Genomic DNA, 13,275 nt, shown 5'->3' with positions numbered 1-13,275 from the left:
GTTTGGAAAGGAAAAAGAAGAAAGAGAAGGAGGAAAGAATCCTGCCTCACCTCATGCAAAGGCCTCTGTGTGAGTTGAGGTGAGTACACCTTCACGGCCAGTACGAGTACTAGCACCACAACCACTACCAGTACCGCAGCAGTAGAGCTGCGTGCGCAGGATATAAGGAGGCCACAACATCCAAGAGTGTGGAATAGGAGAAGACAGGGAATTCTTCATATCCCTGAAAGTGAAGACTGGGAGAGTAAAGCCAGTCAACCCCCTCTGCGCTCCCAACCACAACTGTGAATTGGGATAACTACTGAAGTCATCGTTGGATCTGTGGTGCTAGGCTTGGGTAATGTAACTACTAGCCAAGTGCATTTGAAGGTTTAAAAAACCCAGCCGTTCTCAGGGCTAACCAAATCTCTAAAAATAGAGACTATTCAAGTTGACAATTTGAGTGAGTGTGGAGTAGTGTGATTATAAACACTTACTCCTTTTTCTGATGTAAATTTCTATGTGTGTGTGTGTTTGCATGTGTGTTTGTATGTGCTCGCGTACGTTTTGGTGAATAGTAGAGTGTGTGTTTGTATGAGTGCGCATACGTCTGTTAAGATAGTAGATTTTTTTCTCCTTCCCATGTGTGGATAGTAGATATTGGGCGTTTGTGGATAGTACATACTAGTTTTTCTTCTTTCCGTGTATGGATATTATATTTGGGGTTTGTTTCTTTTCCTCTTCCCGCGTGTGGATAGTAGATTTGGGGGTTTGTATGAGTTGGCGTAAGTTTGTGCGGATAGTAGATAATATGTGAAGTAAGTGATGTTTTCCTTCACGTACGTGCTTGATACATGTAAAGTCAAGCGTCCTTCATTCATGCCATTCAATAGAATAACCAAAGAAGAAGATGGCAAGAAATCATATGAATAACAATTTGTTCCTGGGGAAGGGAATGATGCCACCTCCCCCAGGCTTTTATGGGTTCAAGTAACCCTGATAGTTTGGCCTCAATATGTGGGTCCATAAAGGTCCCTTACAGTTGAATGTTTGGCTGTAATTAGTGGGAAGGAGAGCTCGGGAACGATCCTGGTTGCTTAACAACGTTGGTTTCTTGTTGCATTTGCCTGGTGTTTTTTTTAAATCATTTTTTATTTTTTATTTTAATTTTTTTTATTTTTTCAAAATGTTTTAAAATTGGTGTGTGTGTGTTCTATGCTGTTTATAGAGGTTGTTAGTAGAAATTATGTATGAAGAGAGATTTTCAAGGTTATTATGGTATAACAGTTAAATGATTTGGGTTTCCCATATGGCAAATTTTGTGTAAGCCATATTCGTAATTAGAGTCCCGCATGAACTGAGGTCGCAAATTTCCTGCATGCGAATTTCGAAATTTGTTTACAAAGCGTTCTTTTTTGTCAGAACATGTTGAAGAAAACATAAGTCTAAGTGACCAACTGTATTTTGTTCGGCCGTGTTTGGTAGATTTATGTTGAATTTTTAATGGTGGATAAATGATCACGGTTGTTTATAAAAGTATAACCGAAGCTGGATTCACTCCAAACTAAAATCCCTTGGTAAGAAGCAATTGGCTCTTGACCCTTTAAAGGGCTGAGTTTACAACTCAGATTACGGGAACAGGAGTGGATTTAGTCGTTCTGGTGGAATGAACATCTCTTTCACCCGTCTCTTTGTGGGGTGTCAGAGCAACTAGGTCTGCCAGTACCGTGTCCCCCCACTGATGGTACTGTTGATAGGTTGTGTCTGGATACTGTAGGTTCTGTAAAGCTCGTTTATCACCAGTACCCTGAGATGAATTGGGAAATAAAACAACTGTTGATCCAAAGTGCTGATGATAACGGCATGGACCTTTGTCTGCATTTGCTTCACCTGATTTTTCTTGCATAGATTGAGGTCATAGTACATTTTTCGAGTCAGTTCCAGGACGGTTCTTAGGATTTTTCAGTATGCTACAGAGCTGCGTCACATTAATCTATTAAGGGAGTAAGGCCCCAGTTTTCGACTTGGTAATCGACCACAGCTACTCTTTGTTGTACATCAGGCTGAGACTTTTGTTGGCCATTCCTTGTCTTTGGCTTTGGATGTTGTTCCAATAAAGAGAACATTTGTTGTTTTAATGAGGCTATTGATTGTTCCTTTGTTGACATGGATGTTGTAGAACCTGCTGTTGTTGTTGCTGGTCTTCCTTTAGCTGGTTCTTTTCCTTTTGTTGATGTTGGTGCTGTTGTTATTGTTGGGGCTGTTGTGTCTGTTGATGTTACTGCTGGGTTCGTTGGAGCTTTATCTTTTTTGTGGTTCTTTCTCCTTTATGATGCCGCTTTTGCTATTTATGCTGCTGCTGTTGGTAGAGTTTCTTTTGTTATTGTTGTCTCATGGGTACTTTTCTCTATCTTGGTAGGCTCTATTGCCTAAGTCCCCGTTTCTTCCTGCTGTTTGATTTTCTTCTTCTCCTTGCCCCGTTCATAGGCTTTCACATGAAAGTTACTCACTGTAGAAGTTTGATGTTGCTAGCAGTGGCATAATGAGTCGGTCGTCCGTACCGATAATTGTATCAGAAGGTTGTAAATTCTCGTGGAAGAGTTCCATTGACGGGGTGATTAGAGAGCCGACGTTTGGGGCTGATCGGGTCTGCAAAGATGGCATAAGCTCCCCTGTTGTGCCTCGATTGGTCTTCATTGCGTCGGTCTTCTCTTTGGGACCGCTTCTCCAGTTATTACTGTTTGGACTATCCTCCAAAGTTAACAAAGTTAACAAAAGCCCGTAGGCTCCACCCAGAAGCGACATTGGGACCTAACCCCCTTATCACGTCCAGGGTTCATAATTAATACTTCCATCTCGACTATGTTTAGTAATAGCTGCGATGATAACTACTCTCTTAGTCAAAGACTGGCAAAACTGTAACCAAACAATCTTGAATTATAGTTCATTGCATCTATAGAGCATGTGTGACTTGTTTAGTCCCACAAAGTGGAATAATTACATGATCGTGAGGGAAGAAAACGAGTCTCATCCCTAGAGCATTTATGCACACAGAGTATGCTTGTTGTCTGTGTCGAGTTTTGGTCAATGGAGTCCAGAGCGACAGTGTTAGAATTTGAGAGGAGTGGTAATCGAAAGCACACTAGTACTCATCATGATAAAGTCTCTGTATCGCATCGCGCATAAGGTGCTCGTTGGGGATTAATACCTCACTAAAGACGAAACCACAATTCCGTGTATACAGCTCTTCAGGGCATTTGGTTACTAGACGAGTGGGAACTGGCCCACGCACTCCTCTTTGGTTGTCAGAGAATGTAAGGGCGAGAAAGTGCTCGGCGGAGGCGCCAAACGTCGACTGGAACGTTAACTGAAGTGTCCTAGGAGTACATAAGTCAAAGTCTGCTTAGTTATGCTATGGGGCTTTCCCTGTTGCAAATTATGCGTGAGCCACGATGTTAATTAGGGTAATACTGAATTGTACATTTTCCTATTTCAAAATTTAGAAATATAGGTATAGTGTAAATGGATATATGTATATAATGTAATTAAGTCCTAATACGAAATAAATTCTAGGTCTAAGTGACAGTTAAGTTTGGCAGCCCAAATAGATAATATTGGAGTTTTGATTTTGGAGAGCGGTTTTATAAAAGGTCATATTTGATTGTGGGGTTTCATAGATTCAAGTTTTCAAGACAAAGAAAATGAAAACTCTTATTGTAAAGACAATTGGTTGAAGCCCTTAAAATGGCTTTTAGGCGATTATTCCAGTTCGAAGATCCTGTTGACACGCTTATTTGGATGAACTGGCGTCCTACTCGATCCTTGGTTCCCTCTTCAAAGATTAGCTCAGTAATTTGTCATCTTAGTTTGATCTTTGAAGGGCCTAAATTCATTGCCATCTATGGTTTTATATCTGTGATTCTCAGCCAGCTTGAAGCATTTTAAATTGGCCAGTGTAAGTGGACAATTTTCATAGTCCTCTCCCTTTAATCTGACTTTGTTAGCTGCTATGTCCATAGGGAGTTTTAGTGTTGGGAAAATGTCAAAATATACAAGTTTGAATGGACAGGAAATAACAGAATAATGGTACCAATATTAAGTCTGTAACTAGCAGTATGTTCATTGTGAGATTTGGAAAACATCTGAATATCTGGGATGGATGTGGGTGAAGCAGAAACTCTTTAATAAATCCTACTCCGGTACCTAATTAGATTATCGTTTTCCTACCTATTTAAACCGGTACCACATGATGCCTTTTCTAGGTTTACAGCACAAATCTTGTCAACAGTCTGCCAGGCGGTTTGATTATCTGGCCCACTCGAAGATTCAGTCTGCCTGTTGCCCACAACTTGTGGTTGTGTAACAGAGCCTGTCTCTATATCATTAGGATGGGTCAGCTCTGTGTTCAATTACCTTTGTCTGTTTATCCACTGACCTGGTGGATTGGTGGGTCTTATGTCAGAAGAAATATATGCCTTAAGCCTGTTGGCATGGATTGAAGACTTTACAAGCTTATTAGTCTTGCAGCCTAAGATTATCCAGTTCCTGGTAGAGATAGAATGGACCAACCCATTTATGCCACAGCTTGGAAAACGTACATACCGGAACTTTAAAACAGTGTAACCAAACTCTTTGTCCCATATGAAATTAAGGTGACTTTGACTTTTTATCATGTTGCTGCTTGTACTTAGCTTGAGGCTGAGCCTGTTGACCATTTCTCTATACAAATCACGGCCTTCAAGGATTTTAGTAAAATGTGATTGAGCTGATTTGTACATTGTTGAAGAGGATATGAATAATATATCAATGGGAATTCAATATTCTACCCAAACAGGAAAAAATAAGATGAAAACTGTACTGACTAAGTTGAAGTTATTGCCCTATAACAAAACATTACACTTTGCGGCAGACTTGGCGAGACTGACGTTTTTCATCACATACAGCTCTGAGCGTAGTTTGCCATGCTGTCATGTATGCGCTCGCAAGTTGCGTTCCCCTCTGGGTAGTAGCTTGTTGTTTGAATTTTTGAAATCTGGAAAATGTCGCACATGTCCTTGATTAGGCAGGTTTAAGGGTGCATCTCTGTGATGCATATCTCGTTGTACTCCCTGACATGTCTTGCGAGATTTAACATAATACAGAATGTCCCTGTACATGCTTGTCAAAAATATTTTAACAGGATTCCATAGTATGTATTCTCGATACCCTGGTGACCTGCAGTGAGAATATCATGATATGGTAACAAGATTTCATTGCGGAGGGATTGAGATACCGCTAATTGCTTCACGATTCTATCACTCTTGTGTCCCTTTTCCCTTGGGTAATATAAATGGAAAAGGATACCATTGCCAAATATGTACTCATTTGCCTCAATTACAATTAGGTGAGCCTTTTCTCTTACATTCTGGGAGGACCTTTAAGTCTCATCCAGGAGTTGCATATCCCTAAAACTATCTGAACTTATGGTTAACATCTCCCTAACATGATCAATACGATCTATATTCGTATAGTCATCAGTGGCCTGGAACGTGGCGGAAAGTGTCTTTAGCCTTATATGTTCTACAATATTACCCTCCCGAATTTGCGTATCAGTGCTAGTGTGTGCGACCACCACTTCATGCACTTGATCATCAAGGATTTCTTCACAGTGATTTGTGTATTCCCCACGTGACAACCCATTTGCATTCGAATCGAGCTTTCATTGCATGCAGAATATTTCAAAACCATAGCTCTGGAGAAGCAATGGCCACCTTAACAAGCGACCCGCCTTCTGTTTGGTTGACTGTATCGTTTTAAATGCAGTATGATCAGTATACACCACAAACTTCTGGGATGCTAGGTATACATGGAAATAGTGTATGCCTTCCAGGTCCGTCATTCCCGTTTCTTCAGCCTTTATTAAAGCTCGTCCCACATAAGCTACAACCCTTTCTCTATTTGTTTCATCTTTGTGTCCTAAAATATAGCCAATACCTATGCTGCTTTCCTCCGTGTACAAGATAAATTCTTTCTCAAAATCAGGATAACATACAACAGGGGTTCTGGTCAAGGCAGCCTTAAGAATCTTACAGGAATTATTACATTCTTCAGTCTAAAGTCGGTCTCCTTTCGGAGGAGCCTATTTTACGGTGCTGCAATGCTAGCAAACCCTTTGCCAAACCTGTGTTAGTAATTACATAGTCCTAAATATGATCTCATATCATGAAGTGATTTGGGCAGGGGAACTCGGACATGGCCTTCACCTTTTTCTGATCTACACCAATGGCCAATGTATTTTACTTGAGAGACAGCAAAATTTCATTTTGAAGGGTTAAGGGTGTAGGTTGTCCTATCGAAGTCTATCAAACACCAAATTCTGATTCGCCAAGTGTTTAACAAAATTCTTGCTAAAAACAAGAACATCATCAATATAGACTTGAGCAGAACTTCACGTTTAAATCTCGTAAAACCTCTGTCATGACCATAGAAAAGGCTAAAGGACTGTTGGACAACCCAAACAGAAGTTTCCTGAATTGGAACACCCTATCATGTGTTATAAACCCAGTTTTAGGTCTTGCCGAGTATGAGAGATATCTGCCAAAAGCCCAGTTTCAAATCGAGACTGGATTACAACTGACCCTTTGACTGTCCAATTACATCTGCAATATCCTCAAACCAAAGCATAAGGAAGCTCAATGGTTTTGTAACTTTGTTTAATGCACGATAATCAACTGCTAACCTGAATTCCCCATTTTATTTCTTTACCGGTACTTATGGGCTTTGCCATGGGGTGCTGGCGTTTTCTATAATGTAATGAATTAAAATTTGTTTGGTTTGTCTTTCTATCTCCTTATTTGCAGGGGTAGCGCTGTAGAACCTTTGTTTATTGGGCAGGGCTTCCCCATATATATCTCATGATAATAGGCATTGTTACAACTTAATTCAGAAATGTCTTGGGCATAACATCTCTATTTTACCAAAAACATATTTGTAATTTAGTTGTTTCACCCTAAGTTAGGTCAGAATTGAATAGATGAAATCCTAGGTCCTTAGCCTTACAGGTATGTTTGAGGCCAGTGTCCTGAAGACCAGCTGAAGAGCAGCTAAGTTGTTTCTTGCTGCTTGGAGGGTGCCATCTGTCAAGTTGTTTAGTTTAGCTACAGAGAGCTGATTAACATTTCCAAGATCGTTATCTATCTATCTATATATCTCTCTGTCTTTATATATATATATATATATATATATATATATATATATATATATATATATATATATATATATGCTTACGTCATTAAATATGTTTTTTTAAGTGATCAATGAAATAAACAATATGACATAAACAAGATGATGTCATAGCTTACATTTTTAACCTAACTGTCTTATACTTTAACGAATAATTGACATGGAGATATACATATGCAGCACAGATTAATGATATTTTAATACATAAAAATACATAAAACTGGATCTTAAAGATACATATATCTCTATTGATAACTATATCTAAAATTTTATGACTAAATAGAGATAAACAGTTTTATCAATATTTTTATTATGTATAATGCACACTTATTAAAGATATTGAAAATAAATAAATAAATTTTAAAAAAAAATTTAAAAAAAGAATATATATATATATAAATAAATTATACCTTGATATATTATTGATGAATGTTGGATATTTCATCAGAAACCAATTTATATAATAAAAAATTATGGCGTGCATAATACTTACTATCAAGTATTTTATAAATAATTAACCATAATATATTGAAAATTAATATAAAAATGTACTTTAATTTTTAAAGAATTAGTAAACTTATTTTTATGATATTGTGTATTTGAAAAATGCTTCTGCTAAATTAATATTATCATGCACTTTGGTTCTCAGACAATACGATAATCCCTTACCTAGATGAATGTAATCACTATTAGTTAGAATTCGCTTAGAAAGGTTTAACAGTTTCTTTTCATTTTTCAATTTCCTTTTTTCTTTTCTTTTCTTTCCTCCATCTGTTCTTGTTTTGTATTCTAATAAATCTCCTATTCTTTCTGCTGTTTGTCTTGTTTCCAATAGATCCTTGAGGGTTTCCATTAGTCTTTGTATTGTTGCTATAATGGTTCTGTTGGATTCTTGTGTAGTTTTCTTTGCCCCATTTTTTACTTTATCTGCATAGGTAGCCTTTTGTGTGCCAGGGGCTGTTTAGTTTTTTTGCTTGATCATTTTTGCAATTGTTTTGAATGGGTCTATTATTTTTTTCAATTTGGTAATAGAAACTATCTCTAAAAAATGGGAACAGCAATGGGTAGTCCTATGGCACCTGCTTATGCATCTTTATTTATGGAAAAATTAGAAAATGATTTTCTAAATAAATGCCTCTTAAAACCAGATGTATGGTTAAGATTTTAAGATGATATCTTTAACATTTGGAGTTATTCATTAGAAGACCTTTATTATTTTATAGACAGTTTAAACAAATTACATCCAACAATAAAATTTACATTCAATGTGTCTAAAACTAAAGTATCATTTTTGGACGTACATGTCGTGAAAAATGAAAATAATGACATTACTATCATGGTTCGTGTTAAAAACACAAATATTCATCAATATGTTGAATATTCTTCATGCCATCCTAAATCATGTAAAAACAGGATACCATATAGTCAAGAAAAAGATATAGAACGATTATTTTGGATGATGCTGTTTTTAAATCATCTTTGACAGAGTTAGGTCAGCATTTTTTAAATACAAATTACCCTATTGACATCATTAATACTGCTTTCCAAAAAGTATCTTCTCTTACACAACTTGAATCTTTACAATGTAAAATCAAAAATAGAAATGAAGATGTCATTCCTTTTGTTATTGAATATAATCCAAGTTTACCTAACATAGGTAAGATTATCAATAAATATTGGGATTTATTAAAATTATCATGTAAAATTATTATGTAAAGCAAGTGTTAAATCGCTACATGAAAGAAAACCCACAAGTGCTTATAAAAGGTCTAAAAATCATAAAGATTTCCTAACTAGTTCTAAATTAGAAAAAACATCATATAAAATAGGATCATCAACTAAATGTAATAGACCTAGATGTTCGCACTGTTCTTTTATTAATGAAAATACTTCTTTCAATAGTAATAATACGAAAGAAACGTTTAGTATGCGTTGTGATACTAATAGTAAAACATCAAATGTTATTTATTTGATCACATGCAAAAAATGTGGCATCCAATATATTGGACAAACCAGTCAACAAATATCTAAACATATGAACCAACATAGATCAGATATAAAAAATTATATTGATTAATCATTTTCATCTCATGTTGCCACACATTTTAACAAAATTTCCCATACTTTGCAAGATTTCTCCTTCCAACCTATTGTTAAAGCTGATTCTGAGATGGAACGTCTGCTAAAGGAAACCTATTGGATGCACTGTCTTAATACAGTATATCCAAAAGGTCTAAATTCAAAAACACTATATGAAATTCATTAATCCTGCTCTTGTTTATTTATTTTTTTGAATTATGTCCCCTGTTTACAATTAGTTAAGAATATTTTTATTCTACTTTGCAGAATAACTTAATTGGTGAATGTATAAACTAATATCATAAAAATAGTTTACTAATTCTTTAAAAATAAAAGTGCATTTTTAAATTAATTCTCAATATATTATGATTAATTATTTATAAAATACTTAATAGTAAGTATTATGCACACCATCATTTTTTATTATATAAATTGATTTCTGATGAAATATCAAACATTCGTCAATAATATTTCAAGATATAATATATATATATAATTATTTTTAAATTTTTTTATTTACTTTCTATATCTTTAATAAGTGTGCATTATACATAATAAAAATATTAATAAAACTGTATCTCTGTTTAGTCATAAAATGATATATATATATACATATATCCTACACCCACTAAATTCCCCACATACAGAATATGATTGGCTTGCTGCATCTCTCGCTGATATCCCTAGTAGACTGTGTCATGTATTGATTTTCTAGATGCATACATAAGGAGCAACTCAGTTTTCTTCTTAAGTCAAGTGGTGGTTCACCTACTAAAATTAGTAGTTCTTCCCTTGAGGTGTCCCTCAACACTCTGTGCAGATGGTTAGAGCCTTGTACTGGATACTATCCGTTTTTAAGGAAGCTAGGGTTTGATGTGGCATATACCTAGTATTTATAGCCAATATTTGATCCAATTGGGGATCTGTATAGCATTAGCGAGTGGTTCTGATCCACTTCCCAACTGGATCCTTTAAGGTTCCTGAGAAGATTCATATGCTGGTTGCGCCTTCAAACTAACTGTGTTATGTTTGTTCCAGGAGAGGTTTCCATCAAAATACATACCTAGAATTTAAGCTTCTTTTTCAAATTGAATTTGAGTGCTATGTAAATAGAGTTTTGGACATACCTGAAATTGTTTCCTTTTTGGTAAAAAAAGGACCCTATAGTTTTGTCTGTTGAGGTTTTGAAACCCATCTTGCCAGCCCAGTGAACAATTCTGCCTAGAATCATTTGCAGTTCACCCACAATCAATTCACTGGTTTCCAGTTCTCCAGGTACAGCTGTCATCTGCAAACACTGACATGGTCGACACACTGCTCCAGCTCATTAATTATGATGTTAAATAGTGTAGGACTCAGAACACTTCCTTGTGGAATGCCATATTCCAATTTGAAGGTTTCTGAGAGTTGGTCCTCTACTCTGTTTTTGATTATAAGACTAGTCAGAAATTTGGATATATATTTATGAGTGTGGCCTGTAAGTCCATAATGGTTTAATCTCGAACAAGGCCCTGAAATGCCATTATCTGAACCAATTAAAGAATTTTCAAGTGACCATTTTAAAGAATCCAGAATTATTTTGTTTTCCTGCACTGCCTCGTGTGGAAAACTTATGATGGTTTGGTTTTACTCAGATGTGCTCTAATTGCAATATTTCACACAATATCTATATATTAAAAGCAATATTTCTGTATTTCCCTGGTAATTTGAAATGCCATTCAGAGAACCTCACACCAGCTCATGATATGTAGTGAGCAATATGGCATTAGCTTTGTTAATTTGATTATAATCTGAGAAGATTTGGCTTTTTAACAGAACTAGTCATTGGAATGAAATAAATGCATGTTACAGATTTGGTCATTTGATAATAATGTAAATGCATGTAACAAAACTGATCGTTGGAAAGTGGTAATAAGGTAAATGAATATAACAGTTGCAAATGTATCATACATAAGTTACAAATGTATCATACATAATATAACAGTTGCAAATGTATCATACATAATATAAGTTACAACTGTATCATACATAATATAACAGTTACAAATGAATCATACATAATATAACAGTTACAAATGTATCATATATAATAAAACAGTAAATTATATATTATCTGGACCCACTAAAAATCAATCATTTTGCCTCAAATTATACCCAGGATGGGTGAGGAGCTTGCATTGAAGACTCTTTTAATAATGTGTGCAAGTAAAATAAGGTATTGAAAACTATACAGTTATAACATTGGCCATGCTCATACCTATCATTGCCACCATTATCTTCTAGTGTTTAGTTCATGCTGGAATATGGACAAGTGTTTATTTAAATATATTTATTTTAACACTGCTTAGTCATGTCGATATGATGTATGCAGTGTGGCAGTTTATAGTGATATCTAGAACTTGGGTATCATGCCACAGACATGTACATCATGCCCCACCTAGTTACATTATCCTGACACCAGGCTGACTAGCCAGAACTTCTTTATTCTGAGTGCCAAGTGGTTGCTATAAATAACAAGATTGTGCTTGTTACATGATTCTTGGTGTACCCAAATTTTTATTGCATCATGTTAATATTAAAAAATGGATGTAGATTTGTTTATACTATATCAGGTAATCATGGAAGACATTTTTATCAACTGAACAGTAGATGAATTAAATGAACAACAATCTTAATCCACATATGGTATTTCAAACTGTCATGAGTAATGGATAGTCTCAAACAATCTTGATTAGTAACTAATGGCACTGTCATTTCTATTCCTCTAACACTGACTCCAATTAATCTGTAATGAAGACAGCTGCTGTCTCTGCTGGGAATGTCAACTGATGCTTTACATTGGACTATGTACATGTAGGCAGTAGTTCTATGTTCTCTGGTATCACTTTGTGGGCAGTTTGAATGTGAAAATAATATTTAGGGGCAATGGAAGGGCATTCTTTCTTTGCTGACCTTCACTCACTCGGTCTTGTGGAGTGTGAAATGGACCTGAATTACATGTCTGCTTTGAAGTTGCTAGCACGAACTTCTGTCAAGTTTTCCTGGAAAGGTTTAATCTTTTCATGATGGCTATTTATTGAAATGTGATTTGAAAAGGGTACTTCCTCTCAATATATATATATATATATATATAGACACACACTCACACACACACACCTACCTAAGAGAAAACACTCATTCAGTTCCGATCCACATATGGAAGAACCACAAAAGATCACAATTGTGGTCAGAGATTTACAAATATCATTTGAAAATACACCTCCAGGAAGACATCAGACTACTATTATCTTGATATAAAAATCTGTCAAGAGAAAGGATATAGGACTCAAAATGTCCACACCATCAAATAAAGTGAACCTCCATGATAGGAGAAAAGAGAGACAAAGATAAATGTACTAGTTATTTTGGTCATAAAGGTCATTGGTCTTCTGAGTATTCAAAGAAAAACACAACAATAAGGAGAAGCAATCAGAAGAAACAAGATTTGACAAGGGTACACCCTCCTCCATGGAGATATATATATATATATATATATATATATATATATATATATATATATATGCGGGAGGTTGTGGGTTCGATCCCCGGCCGAGTCATACCAGAGACTTACAAAAATGGTACTAACAGCTGCCTTGCTTGGTGTTCAGCATTAAGAGGTTAGTGTTAGGACTGGTCGGCCTGGTGTCAGGATAATTTGACTGGGTGGGACATGCTACATGTCTGTGGCATGATGCCCCAGTGCTAGACATCACTATAAACTGGCACACTGCAGATATCATAGCGATATGACTGAAACATTGTTAAAGCTACGTTAAAAATCAAAATCACATCACATCACATCACATCACCTATTCCAGTAAAGAACTTCAGAAAGCGAGCAATAAAACGAAAATGTATTTTTGTGATATAGCTGAAATTTTAAAACCACATATACAACTGAACACATAGGAAGAGATTACTTAATATGGGTTTAAATATCTTGTTAAATACTTAGTA

The sequence above is a fragment of the Sinohyriopsis cumingii genome, chromosome 5 (genome assembly GCF_028554795.1).
Source record: "Sinohyriopsis cumingii isolate HCF-2022 chromosome 5, ASM2855479v2, whole genome shotgun sequence".
In the NCBI taxonomy this organism is placed as follows: domain Eukaryota; kingdom Metazoa; phylum Mollusca; class Bivalvia; order Unionida; family Unionidae; genus Sinohyriopsis; species Sinohyriopsis cumingii.
This window is presented reverse-complemented; position numbering follows the sequence as displayed.